The sequence below is a fragment of the Schistocerca cancellata genome, unplaced genomic scaffold (assembly GCF_023864275.1).
Source record: "Schistocerca cancellata isolate TAMUIC-IGC-003103 unplaced genomic scaffold, iqSchCanc2.1 HiC_scaffold_705, whole genome shotgun sequence".
Classification (NCBI taxonomy): domain Eukaryota; kingdom Metazoa; phylum Arthropoda; class Insecta; order Orthoptera; family Acrididae; genus Schistocerca; species Schistocerca cancellata.
This window is the reverse complement of record NW_026046716.1, coordinates 156,254-168,296: the sequence shown is the minus strand read 5'-3', so window position 1 is coordinate 168,296 and position 12,043 is coordinate 156,254. Positions and strand designations below refer to the sequence as shown.

Here is a 12,043-nt window from a genome sequence, read left to right as displayed (position 1 = left end):
ATTCCTATCCCTGTCCCTGTCCCGACTTTGCTCGACTGCCGCTCGCTGCCGCTCGGGTCGTGGTCCATATGACAGCGCAAGCACGAAAAACGTCTGCGGGACGAGACGAGACGAGACGAGACGAGACGACTAAGGAATAAACTCGTGGTTACAAATCAAATTTGGAACTCTACACTCCTACACAACAATAGGCGGTGACGTATTTCAGAAATCACCTGCCGATTCGTACTGTTTTGTCGTTTTCAAAGTCTTCTTGGCAAACTTGGTTAGCACATTCTCCCTCAAACTGAGTTAATTACTGCATTTTCGTACCATTACAGTAGTTTAAAAGGCTTAAGGAAGCATCTTTGTCACAACAGAAAGGTAGTTTGAAAATTGGGCTGGCGACATAACAAAAAACATAACAGGAAGGGAGCCAACAGCACCCGGGTTTGTCAGGCGGTCACCCATCCAAGTACTAGCCGGGCCCGATGATGCTTAACTTCGGTGATCGGACGAGAACCGGTGTATTCATCATGGTATGGCCGTTGGCGCTCATCTAATGTAGGAGCACGGCAGAATTCGCGTTCCGCTTTTCTCCCAACACACAAAATGTTAGTTTTCGGCCGCATTTGACGAAAGCGCTTCCTTCCGCAACCGCCAGTTCCTCGAGGACGGCGCGGGGAGGCGCGCCCGGCGTCCCAGCAGAGTGACGGCCGAATTGGCGGGCGCACCGCCGCGTGTGTGAGACGCACTGCTGCTCGTTGCACCCCCTGTCATTCGCTGGGCGCGTGCAGCCTTCGACACTAGCGGAGGACGCATCTTGTCCCTGGTGCTCAGCGGAGGGCCTGTGCGGGGTGCGCCAGTGTCGTGCTGGAGGGCCCACTGGTAGCGATGTGGGCTTCCTCGCCTCGCCTCGCCTCACACCAGGTGTCTGCGTAGTTTGCAGTGCATTCGCACCATTCCTATCCCTGTACCTGTCCCCGTCCCGACTTGTCCCGACTTTGCTCGACTGCCGCTCGCTGCCGCTCGGGTCGTGGTCCATATGACAGCGCAAGCACGACAAACGTCTGCGGGACGAGACGAGACGAGACGACTAAGGAATAAATTCGTGGTTACAAATCAAATTTGGAACTCTACACTCCTACACAACAATAGGCGGTACGTATTTCAGAATTCACCTGCCGATTCGTACTGTTTTGTCGTTTTCAAAGTCTTCTTGGCAAACGTGGTTAGCACATTCTCCCTCAAACTGAGTTAATTACTGCATTTTCGTACCATTACAGTAGTTTAAAAGGCTTAAGGAAGCATCTTTGTCACAACAGAAAGGTAGTTTGAAAATTGGGCTGGCGACATAACAAAAAACATAACAGGAAGGGAGCCAACAGCTCCCGGGTTTCCCAGGCGGTCACCCATCCAAGTACTAGCCGGGCCCGATGATGCTTAACTTCGGTGATCGGACGAGAACCGGTGTATTCATCATGGTATGGCCGTTGGCGCTCATCTAATGTAGGAGCACGGCAGAATTCGCGTTCGGCTTTTCTCCCAACACACAAAATGTTAGTTTTCGGCCGCATTTAACGAAAGCGCTTCCTTCCGCAACCGCCAGTTCCTCGAGGACGGCGCGGGGAGGCGCGCCCGGCGTCCCAGCAGAGTGACGGCCGAATTGGCGGGCGCACCGCCGCGTGTGTGAGACGCACTGCTGCTCGTTGCACCCCCTGTCATTCGCTGGGCGCGTGCAGCCTTCGACACTAGCGGAGGACGCATCTTGTCCCTGGTGTTCAGCGGAGGGCCTGTGCGGGGTGCGCCAGTGTCGTGCTGGAGGGCCCACTGATAGCGATGTGGGCTTCCTCGCCTCGCCTCGCCTCACACCAGGTGTCTGCGTAGTTTGCAGTGCATTCGCACTATTCCTATCCCTGTCCCTGTCCCCGTCCCGACTTGTCCCGACTTTGCTCGACTGCCGCTCGCTGCCGCTCGGGTCGTGGTCCATATGACAGCGCAAGCACGACAAACGTCTGCGGGACGAGACGAGACGAGACGACTAAGGAATAAATTCGTGGTTACAAATCAAATTTGGAACTCTACACTCCTACACAACAATAGGCGGTACGTATTTCAGAATTCACCTGCCGATTCGTACTGTTTTGTCGTTTTCAAAGTCTTCTTGGCAAACGTGGTTAGCACATTCTCCCTAAAACTGAGTTAATTACTGCATTTTCGTACCATTACAGTAGTTTAAAAGGCTTAAGGAAGCATCTTTGTCACAACAGAAAGGTAGTTTGAAAATTGGGCTGGCGACATAACAAAAAACATAACAGGAAGGGAGCCAACAGCACCCGGGTTTCCCAGGCGGTCACCCATCCAAGTACTAGCCGGGCCCGATGATGCTTAACTTCGGTGATCGGACGAGAACCGGTGTATTCATCATGGTATGGCCGTTGGCGCTCATCTAATGTAGGAGCACGGCAGAATTCGCGTTCCGCTTTTCTCCCAACACACAAAATGTTAGTTTTCGGCCGCATTTGACGAAAGCGCTTCCTTCCGCAACCGCCAGTTCCTCGAGGACGGCGCGGGGAGGCGCGCCCGGCGTCCCAGCAGAGTGACGGCCGAATTGGCGGGCGCACCGCCGCGTGTGTGAGACGCACTGCTGCTCGTTGCACCCCCTGTCATTCGCTGGGCGCGTGCAGCCTTCGACACTAGCGGAGGACGCATCTTGTCCCTGGTGCTCAGCGGAGGGCCTGTGCGGGGTGCGCCAGTGTCGTGCTGGAGGGCCCACTGGTAGCGATGTGGGCTTCCTCGCCTCGCCTCGCCTCACACCAGGTGTCTGCGTAGTTTGCAGTGCATTCGCACCATTCCTATCCCTGTACCTGTCCCCGTCCCGACTTGTCCCGACTTTGCTCGACTGCCGCTCGCTGCCGCTCGGGTCGTGGTCCATATGACAGCGCAAGCACGACAAACGTCTGCGGGACGAGACGAGACGAGACGACTAAGGAATAAATTCGTGGTTACAAATCAAATTTGGAACTCTACACTCCTACACAACAATAGGCGGTACGTATTTCAGAATTCACCTGCCGATTCGTACTGTTTTGTCGTTTTCAAAGTCTTCTTGGCAAACGTGGTTAGCACATTCTCCCTCAAACTGAGTTAATTACTGCATTTTCGTACCATTACAGTAGTTTAAAAGGCTTAAGGAAGCATCTTTGTCACAACAGAAAGGTAGTTTGAAAATTGGGCTGGCGACATAACAAAAAACATAACAGGAAGGGAGCCAACAGCTCCCGGGTTTCCCAGGCGGTCACCCATCCAAGTACTAGCCGGGCCCGATGATGCTTAACTTCGGTGATCGGACGAGAACCGGTGTATTCATCATGGTATGGCCGTTGGCGCTCATCTAATGTAGGAGCACGGCAGAATTCGCGTTCGGCTTTTCTCCCAACACACAAAATGTTAGTTTTCGGCCGCATTTAACGAAAGCGCTTCCTTCCGCAACCGCCAGTTCCTCGAGGACGGCGCGGGGAGGCGCGCCCGGCGTCCCAGCAGAGTGACGGCCGAATTGGCGGGCGCACCGCCGCGTGTGTGAGACGCACTGCTGCTCGTTGCACCCCCTGTCATTCGCTGGGCGCGTGCAGCCTTCGACACTAGCGGAGGACGCATCTTGTCCCTGGTGTTCAGCGGAGGGCCTGTGCGGGGTGCGCCAGTGTCGTGCTGGAGGGCCCACTGATAGCGATGTGGGCTTCCTCGCCTCGCCTCGCCTCACACCAGGTGTCTGCGTAGTTTGCAGTGCATTCGCACTATTCCTATCCCTGTCCCTGTCCCCGTCCCGACTTGTCCCGACTTTGCTCGACTGCCGCTCGCTGCCGCTCGGGTCGTGGTCCATATGACAGCGCAAGCACGACAAACGTCTGCGGGACGAGACGAGACGAGACGACTAAGGAATAAATTCGTGGTTACAAATCAAATTTGGAACTCTACACTCCTACACAACAATAGGCGGTACGTATTTCAGAATTCACCTGCCGATTCGTACTGTTTTGTCGTTTTCAAAGTCTTCTTGGCAAACGTGGTTAGCACATTCTCCCTAAAACTGAGTTAATTACTGCATTTTCGTACCATTACAGTAGTTTAAAAGGCTTAAGGAAGCATCTTTGTCACAACAGAAAGGTAGTTTGAAAATTGGGCTGGCGACATAACAAAAAACATAACAGGAAGGGAGCCAACAGCACCCGGGTTTCCCAGGCGGTCACCCATCCAAGTACTAGCCGGGCCCGATGATGCTTAACTTCGGTGATCGGACGAGAACCGGTGTATTCATCATGGTATGGCCGTTGGCGCTCATCTAATGTAGGAGCACGGCAGAATTCGCGTTCCGCTTTTCTCCCAACACACAAAATGTTAGTTTTCGGCCGCATTTGACGAAAGCGCTTCCTTCCGCAACCGCCAGTTCCTCGAGGACGGCGCGGGGAGGCGCGCCCGGCGTCCCAGCAGAGTGACGGCCGAATTGGCGGGCGCACCGCCGCGTGTGTGAGACGCACTGCTGCTCGTTGCACCCCCTGTCATTCGCTGGGCGCGTGCAGCCTTCGACACTAGCGGAGGACGCATCTTGTCCCTGGTGCTCAGCGGAGGGCCTGTGCGGGGTGCGCCAGTGTCGTGCTGGAGGGCCCACTGGTAGCGATGTGGGCTTCCTCGCCTCGCCTCGCCTCACACCAGGTGTCTGCGTAGTTTGCAGTGCATTCGCACCATTCCTATCCCTGTACCTGTCCCCGTCCCGACTTGTCCCGACTTTGCTCGACTGCCGCTCGCTGCCGCTCGGGTCGTGGTCCATATGACAGCGCAAGCACGACAAACGTCTGCGGGACGAGACGAGACGAGACGACTAAGGAATAAATTCGTGGTTACAAATCAAATTTGGAACTCTACACTCCTACACAACAATAGGCGGTACGTATTTCAGAATTCACCTGCCGATTCGTACTGTTTTGTCGTTTTCAAAGTCTTCTTGGCAAACGTGGTTAGCACATTCTCCCTCAAACTGAGTTAATTACTGCATTTTCGTACCATTACAGTAGTTTAAAAGGCTTAAGGAAGCATCTTTGTCACAACAGAAAGGTAGTTTGAAAATTGGGCTGGCGACATAACAAAAAACATAACAGGAAGGGAGCCAACAGCTCCCGGGTTTCCCAGGCGGTCACCCATCCAAGTACTAGCCGGGCCCGATGATGCTTAACTTCGGTGATCGGACGAGAACCGGTGTATTCATCATGGTATGGCCGTTGGCGCTCATCTAATGTAGGAGCACGGCAGAATTCGCGTTCGGCTTTTCTCCCAACACACAAAATGTTAGTTTTCGGCCGCATTTAACGAAAGCGCTTCCTTCCGCAACCGCCAGTTCCTCGAGGACGGCGCGGGGAGGCGCGCCCGGCGTCCCAGCAGAGTGACGGCCGAATTGGCGGGCGCACCGCCGCGTGTGTGAGACGCACTGCTGCTCGTTGCACCCCCTGTCATTCGCTGGGCGCGTGCAGCCTTCGACACTAGCGGAGGACGCATCTTGTCCCTGGTGTTCAGCGGAGGGCCTGTGCGGGGTGCGCCAGTGTCGTGCTGGAGGGCCCACTGATAGCGATGTGGGCTTCCTCGCCTCGCCTCGCCTCACACCAGGTGTCTGCGTAGTTTGCAGTGCATTCGCACTATTCCTATCCCTGTCCCTGTCCCCGTCCCGACTTGTCCCGACTTTGCTCGACTGCCGCTCGCTGCCGCTCGGGTCGTGGTCCATATGACAGCGCAAGCACGACAAACGTCTGCGGGACGAGACGAGACGAGACGACTAAGGAATAAATTCGTGGTTACAAATCAAATTTGGAACTCTACACTCCTACACAACAATAGGCGGTACGTATTTCAGAATTCACCTGCCGATTCGTACTGTTTTGTCGTTTTCAAAGTCTTCTTGGCAAACGTGGTTAGCACATTCTCCCTAAAACTGAGTTAATTACTGCATTTTCGTACCATTACAGTAGTTTAAAAGGCTTAAGGAAGCATCTTTGTCACAACAGAAAGGTAGTTTGAAAATTGGGCTGGCGACATAACAAAAAACATAACAGGAAGGGAGCCAACAGCACCCGGGTTTGTCAGGCGGTCACCCATCCAAGTACTAGCCGGGCCCGATGATGCTTAACTTCGGTGATCGGACGAGAACCGGTGTATTCATCATGGTATGGCCGTTGGCGCTCATCTAATGTAGGAGCACGGCAGAATTCGCGTTCCGCTTTTCTCCCAACACACAAAATGTTAGTTTTCGGCCGCATTTGACGAAAGCGCTTCCTTCCGCAACCGCCAGTTCCTCGAGGACGGCGCGGGGAGGCGCGCCCGGCGTCCCAGCAGAGTGACGGCCGAATTGGCGGGCGCACCGCCGCGTGTGTGAGACGCACTGCTGCTCGTTGCACCCCCTGTCATTCGCTGGGCGCGTGCAGCCTTCGACACTAGCGGAGGACGCATCTTGTCCCTGGTGCTCAGCGGAGGGCCTGTGCGGGGTGCGCCAGTGTCGTGCTGGAGGGCCCACTGGTAGCGATGTGGGCTTCCTCGCCTCGCCTCGCCTCACACCAGGTGTCTGCGTAGTTTGCAGTGCATTCGCACCATTCCTATCCCTGTACCTGTCCCCGTCCCGACTTGTCCCGACTTTGCTCGACTGCCGCTCGCTGCCGCTCGGGTCGTGGTCCATATGACAGCGCAAGCACGACAAACGTCTGCGGGACGAGACGAGACGAGACGACTAAGGAATAAATTCGTGGTTACAAATCAAATTTGGAACTCTACACTCCTACACAACAATAGGCGGTACGTATTTCAGAATTCACCTGCCGATTCGTACTGTTTTGTCGTTTTCAAAGTCTTCTTGGCAAACGTGGTTAGCACATTCTCCCTCAAACTGAGTTAATTACTGCATTTTCGTACCATTACAGTAGTTTAAAAGGCTTAAGGAAGCATCTTTGTCACAACAGAAAGGTAGTTTGAAAATTGGGCTGGCGACATAACAAAAAACATAACAGGAAGGGAGCCAACAGCTCCCGGGTTTCCCAGGCGGTCACCCATCCAAGTACTAGCCGGGCCCGATGATGCTTAACTTCGGTGATCGGACGAGAACCGGTGTATTCATCATGGTATGGCCGTTGGCGCTCATCTAATGTAGGAGCACGGCAGAATTCGCGTTCGGCTTTTCTCCCAACACACAAAATGTTAGTTTTCGGCCGCATTTAACGAAAGCGCTTCCTTCCGCAACCGCCAGTTCCTCGAGGACGGCGCGGGGAGGCGCGCCCGGCGTCCCAGCAGAGTGACGGCCGAATTGGCGGGCGCACCGCCGCGTGTGTGAGACGCACTGCTGCTCGTTGCACCCCCTGTCATTCGCTGGGCGCGTGCAGCCTTCGACACTAGCGGAGGACGCATCTTGTCCCTGGTGTTCAGCGGAGGGCCTGTGCGGGGTGCGCCAGTGTCGTGCTGGAGGGCCCACTGATAGCGATGTGGGCTTCCTCGCCTCGCCTCGCCTCACACCAGGTGTCTGCGTAGTTTGCAGTGCATTCGCACTATTCCTATCCCTGTCCCTGTCCCCGTCCCGACTTGTCCCGACTTTGCTCGACTGCCGCTCGCTGCCGCTCGGGTCGTGGTCCATATGACAGCGCAAGCACGACAAACGTCTGCGGGACGAGACGAGACGAGACGACTAAGGAATAAATTCGTGGTTACAAATCAAATTTGGAACTCTACACTCCTACACAACAATAGGCGGTACGTATTTCAGAATTCACCTGCCGATTCGTACTGTTTTGTCGTTTTCAAAGTCTTCTTGGCAAACGTGGTTAGCACATTCTCCCTAAAACTGAGTTAATTACTGCATTTTCGTACCATTACAGTAGTTTAAAAGGCTTAAGGAAGCATCTTTGTCACAACAGAAAGGTAGTTTGAAAATTGGGCTGGCGACATAACAAAAAACATAACAGGAAGGGAGCCAACAGCACCCGGGTTTCCCAGGCGGTCACCCATCCAAGTACTAGCCGGGCCCGATGATGCTTAACTTCGGTGATCGGACGAGAACCGGTGTATTCATCATGGTATGGCCGTTGGCGCTCATCTAATGTAGGAGCACGGCAGAATTCGCGTTCCGCTTTTCTCCCAACACACAAAATGTTAGTTTTCGGCCGCATTTGACGAAAGCGCTTCCTTCCGCAACCGCCAGTTCCTCGAGGACGGCGCGGGGAGGCGCGCCCGGCGTCCCAGCAGAGTGACGGCCGAATTGGCGGGCGCACCGCCGCGTGTGTGAGACGCACTGCTGCTCGTTGCACCCCCTGTCATTCGCTGGGCGCGTGCAGCCTTCGACACTAGCGGAGGACGCATCTTGTCCCTGGTGCTCAGCGGAGGGCCTGTGCGGGGTGCGCCAGTGTCGTGCTGGAGGGCCCACTGGTAGCGATGTGGGCTTCCTCGCCTCGCCTCGCCTCACACCAGGTGTCTGCGTAGTTTGCAGTGCATTCGCACCATTCCTATCCCTGTACCTGTCCCCGTCCCGACTTGTCCCGACTTTGCTCGACTGCCGCTCGCTGCCGCTCGGGTCGTGGTCCATATGACAGCGCAAGCACGACAAACGTCTGCGGGACGAGACGAGACGAGACGACTAAGGAATAAATTCGTGGTTACAAATCAAATTTGGAACTCTACACTCCTACACAACAATAGGCGGTACGTATTTCAGAATTCACCTGCCGATTCGTACTGTTTTGTCGTTTTCAAAGTCTTCTTGGCAAACGTGGTTAGCACATTCTCCCTCAAACTGAGTTAATTACTGCATTTTCGTACCATTACAGTAGTTTAAAAGGCTTAAGGAAGCATCTTTGTCACAACAGAAAGGTAGTTTGAAAATTGGGCTGGCGACATAACAAAAAACATAACAGGAAGGGAGCCAACAGCACCCGGGTTTCCCAGGCGGTCACCCATCCAAGTACTAGCCGGGCCCGATGATGCTTAACTTCGGTGATCGGACGAGAACCGGTGTATTCATCATGGTATGGCCGTTGGCGCTCATCTAATGTAGGAGCACGGCAGAATTCGCGTTCCGCTTTTCTCCCAACACACAAAATGTTAGTTTTCGGCCGCATTTGACGAAAGCGCTTCCTTCCGCAACCGCCAGTTCCTCGAGGACGGCGCGGGGAGGCGCGCCCGGCGTCCCAGCAGAGTGACGGCCGAATTGGCGGGCGCACCGCCGCGTGTGTGAGACGCACTGCTGCTCGTTGCACCCCCTGTCATTCGCTGGGCGCGTGCAGCCTTCGACACTAGCGGAGGACGCATCTTGTCCCTGGTGCTCAGCGGAGGGCCTGTGCGGGGTGCGCCAGTGTCGTGCTGGAGGGCCCACTGGTAGCGATGTGGGCTTCCTCGCCTCGCCTCGCCTCACACCAGGTGTCTGCGTAGTTTGCAGTGCATTCGCACCATTCCTATCCCTGTACCTGTCCCCGTCCCGACTTGTCCCGACTTTGCTCGACTGCCGCTCGCTGCCGCTCGGGTCGTGGTCCATATGACAGCGCAAGCACGACAAACGTCTGCGGGACGCGACGAGACGAGACGACTAAGGAATAAATTCGTGGTTACAAATCAAATTTGGAACTCTACACTCCTACACAACAATAGGCGGTACGTATTTCAGAATTCACCTGCCGATTCGTACTGTTTTGTCGTTTTCAAAGTCTTCTTGGCAAACGTGGTTAGCACATTCTCCCTCAAACTGAGTTAATTACTGCATTTTCGTACCATTACAGTAGTTTAAAAGGCTTAAGGAAGCATCTTTGTCACAACAGAAAGGTAGTTTGAAAATTGGGCTGGCGACATAACAAAAAACATAACAGGAAGGGAGCCAACAGCTCCCGGGTTTCCCAGGCGGTCACCCATCCAAGTACTAATCGGGCCCGATGATGCTTAACTTCGGTGATCGGACGAGAACCGGTGTATTCATCATGGTATGGCCGTTGGCGCTCATCTAATGTAGGAGCACGGCAGAATTCGCGTTCGGCTTTTCTCCCAACACACAAAATGTTAGTTTTCGGCCGCATTTGACGAAAGCGCTTCCTTCCGCAACCGCCAGTTCCTCGAGGACGGCGCGGGGAGGCGCGCCCGGCGTCCCAGCAGAGTGACGGCCGAATTGGCGGGCGCACCGCCGCGTGTGTGAGACGCACTGCTGCTCGTTGCACCCCCTGTCATTCGCTGGGCGCGTGCAGCCTTCGACACTAGCGGAGGACGCATCTTGTCCCTGGTGTTCAGCGGAGGGCCTGTGCGGGGTGCGCCAGTGTCGTGCTGGAGGGCCCACTGATAGCGATGTGGGCTTCCTCGCCTCGCCTCGCCTCACACCAGGTGTCTGCGTAGTTTGCAGTGCATTCGCACTATTCCTATCCCTGTCCCTGTCCCCGTCCCGACTTGTCCCGACTTTGCTCGACTGCCGCTCGCTGCCGCTCGGGTCGTGGTCCATATGACAGCGCAAGCACGACAAACGTCTGCGGGACGAGACGAGACGAGACGAGACGACTAAGGAATAAATTCGTGGTTACAAATCAAATTTGGAACTCTACACTCCTACACAACAATAGGCGGTGACGTATTTCAGAAATCACCTGCCGATTCGTACTGTTTTGTCGTTTTCAAAGTCTTCTTGGCAAACTTGGTTAGCACATTCTCCCTCAAACTGAGTTAATTACTGCATTTTCGTACCATTACAGTAGTTTAAAAGGCTTAAGGAAGCATCTTTGTCACAACAGAAAGGTAGTTTGAAAATTGGGCTGGCGACATAACAAAAAAAAAAAAAAAACAGGAATGGAGCCAACAGCACCCGGGTTTGTCAGGCGGTCACCCATCCAAGTACTAGCCGGGCCCGATGATGCTTAACTTCGGTGATCGGACGAGAACCGGTGTATTCATCATGGTATGGCCGTTGGCGCTCATCTAATGTAGGAGCACGGCAGAATTCGCGTTCCGCTTTTCTCCCAACACACAAAATGTTAGTTTTCGGCCGCATTTGACGAAAGCGCTTCCTTCCGCAACCGCCAGTTCCTCGAGGACGGCGCGGGGAGGCGCGCCCGGCGTCCCAGCAGAGTGACGGCCGAATTGGCGGGCGCACCGCCGCGTGTGTGAGACGCACTGCTGCTCGTTGCACCCCCTGTCATTCGCTGGGCGCGTGCAGCCTTCGACACTAGCGGAGGACGCATCTTGTCCCTGGTGTTCAGCGGAGGGCCTGTGCGGGGTGCGCCAGTGTCGTGCTGGAGGGCCCACTGATAGCGATGTGGGCTTCCTCGCCTCGCCTCGCCTCACACCAGGTGTCTGCGTAGTTTGCAGTGCATTCGCACTATTCCTATCCCTGTCCCTGTCCCCGTCCCGACTTGTCCCGACTTTGCTCGACTGCCGCTCGCTGCCGCTCGGGTCGTGGTCCATATGACAGCGCAAGCACGACAAACGTCTGCGGGACGAGACGAGACGAGACGAGACGAGACGACTAAGGAATAAATTCGTGGTTACAAATCAAATTTGGAACTCTACACTCCTACACAACAATAGGCGGTGACGTATTTCAGAAATCACCTGCCGATTCGTACTGTTTTGTCGTTTTCAAAGTCTTCTTGGCAAACTTGGTTAGCACATTCTCCCTCAAACTGAGTTAATTACTGCATTTTCGTACCATTACAGTAGTTTAAAAGGCTTAAGGAAGCATCTTTGTCACAACAGAAAGGTAGTTTGAAAATTGGGCTGGCGACATAACAAAAAAAAAAAAAAAACAGGAATGGAGCCAACAGCACCCGGGTTTGTCAGGCGGTCACCCATCCAAGTACTAGCCGGGCCCGATGATGCTTAACTTCGGTGATCGGACGAGAACCGGTGTATTCATCATGGTATGGCCGTTGGCGCTCATCTAATGTAGGAGCACGGCAGAATTCGCGTTCGGCTTTTCTCCCAACACACAAAATGTTAGTTTTCGGCCGCATTTGACGAAAGCGCTTCCTTCCGCAACCGCCAGTTCCTCGAGGACGGCGCGGGGAGGCGCGCCCGG

The 12,043-nt window shown here is 54.6% G+C and overlaps 13 non-coding genes across 13 annotated transcripts; all 13 read right to left on the bottom strand.

Annotated features, from left to right (window-relative positions):
- Positions 1 to 413: 413 nt before the first annotated feature.
- LOC126140346 (5S ribosomal RNA) lies at positions 414 to 532 on the bottom strand. Its single transcript, XR_007528912.1, has one exon. It is a non-coding gene; the product is annotated as a 5S ribosomal RNA (ribosomal RNA).
- Positions 533 to 1,358: 826 nt separating this feature from the next.
- On the bottom strand, positions 1,359 to 1,477 carry LOC126140825 (5S ribosomal RNA). Its single transcript, XR_007529345.1, has one exon. It is a non-coding gene; the product is annotated as a 5S ribosomal RNA (ribosomal RNA).
- Positions 1,478 to 2,303: 826 nt separating this feature from the next.
- On the bottom strand, positions 2,304 to 2,422 carry LOC126140858 (5S ribosomal RNA). The gene has a single exon (XR_007529375.1). It is a non-coding gene; the product is annotated as a 5S ribosomal RNA (ribosomal RNA).
- An 826-nt stretch (positions 2,423 to 3,248) lies between these two features.
- Positions 3,249 to 3,367, bottom strand: LOC126140824 (5S ribosomal RNA). The gene has a single exon (XR_007529344.1). It is a non-coding gene; the product is annotated as a 5S ribosomal RNA (ribosomal RNA).
- An 826-nt stretch (positions 3,368 to 4,193) lies between these two features.
- Positions 4,194 to 4,312, bottom strand: LOC126140846 (5S ribosomal RNA). Its single transcript, XR_007529364.1, has one exon. It is a non-coding gene; the product is annotated as a 5S ribosomal RNA (ribosomal RNA).
- Positions 4,313 to 5,138: 826 nt separating this feature from the next.
- LOC126140823 (5S ribosomal RNA) lies at positions 5,139 to 5,257 on the bottom strand. The gene has a single exon (XR_007529343.1). It is a non-coding gene; the product is annotated as a 5S ribosomal RNA (ribosomal RNA).
- An 826-nt stretch (positions 5,258 to 6,083) lies between these two features.
- On the bottom strand, positions 6,084 to 6,202 carry LOC126140344 (5S ribosomal RNA). The gene has a single exon (XR_007528910.1). It is a non-coding gene; the product is annotated as a 5S ribosomal RNA (ribosomal RNA).
- Positions 6,203 to 7,028: 826 nt separating this feature from the next.
- On the bottom strand, positions 7,029 to 7,147 carry LOC126140821 (5S ribosomal RNA). The gene has a single exon (XR_007529341.1). It is a non-coding gene; the product is annotated as a 5S ribosomal RNA (ribosomal RNA).
- Positions 7,148 to 7,973: 826 nt separating this feature from the next.
- LOC126140834 (5S ribosomal RNA) lies at positions 7,974 to 8,092 on the bottom strand. Its single transcript, XR_007529353.1, has one exon. It is a non-coding gene; the product is annotated as a 5S ribosomal RNA (ribosomal RNA).
- An 826-nt stretch (positions 8,093 to 8,918) lies between these two features.
- Positions 8,919 to 9,037, bottom strand: LOC126140822 (5S ribosomal RNA). The gene has a single exon (XR_007529342.1). It is a non-coding gene; the product is annotated as a 5S ribosomal RNA (ribosomal RNA).
- Positions 9,038 to 9,863: 826 nt separating this feature from the next.
- LOC126140780 (5S ribosomal RNA) lies at positions 9,864 to 9,982 on the bottom strand. The gene has a single exon (XR_007529304.1). It is a non-coding gene; the product is annotated as a 5S ribosomal RNA (ribosomal RNA).
- Positions 9,983 to 10,819: 837 nt separating this feature from the next.
- On the bottom strand, positions 10,820 to 10,938 carry LOC126140343 (5S ribosomal RNA). Its single transcript, XR_007528909.1, has one exon. It is a non-coding gene; the product is annotated as a 5S ribosomal RNA (ribosomal RNA).
- An 842-nt stretch (positions 10,939 to 11,780) lies between these two features.
- On the bottom strand, positions 11,781 to 11,899 carry LOC126140342 (5S ribosomal RNA). The gene has a single exon (XR_007528908.1). It is a non-coding gene; the product is annotated as a 5S ribosomal RNA (ribosomal RNA).
- Positions 11,900 to 12,043: the final 144 nt, after the last annotated feature.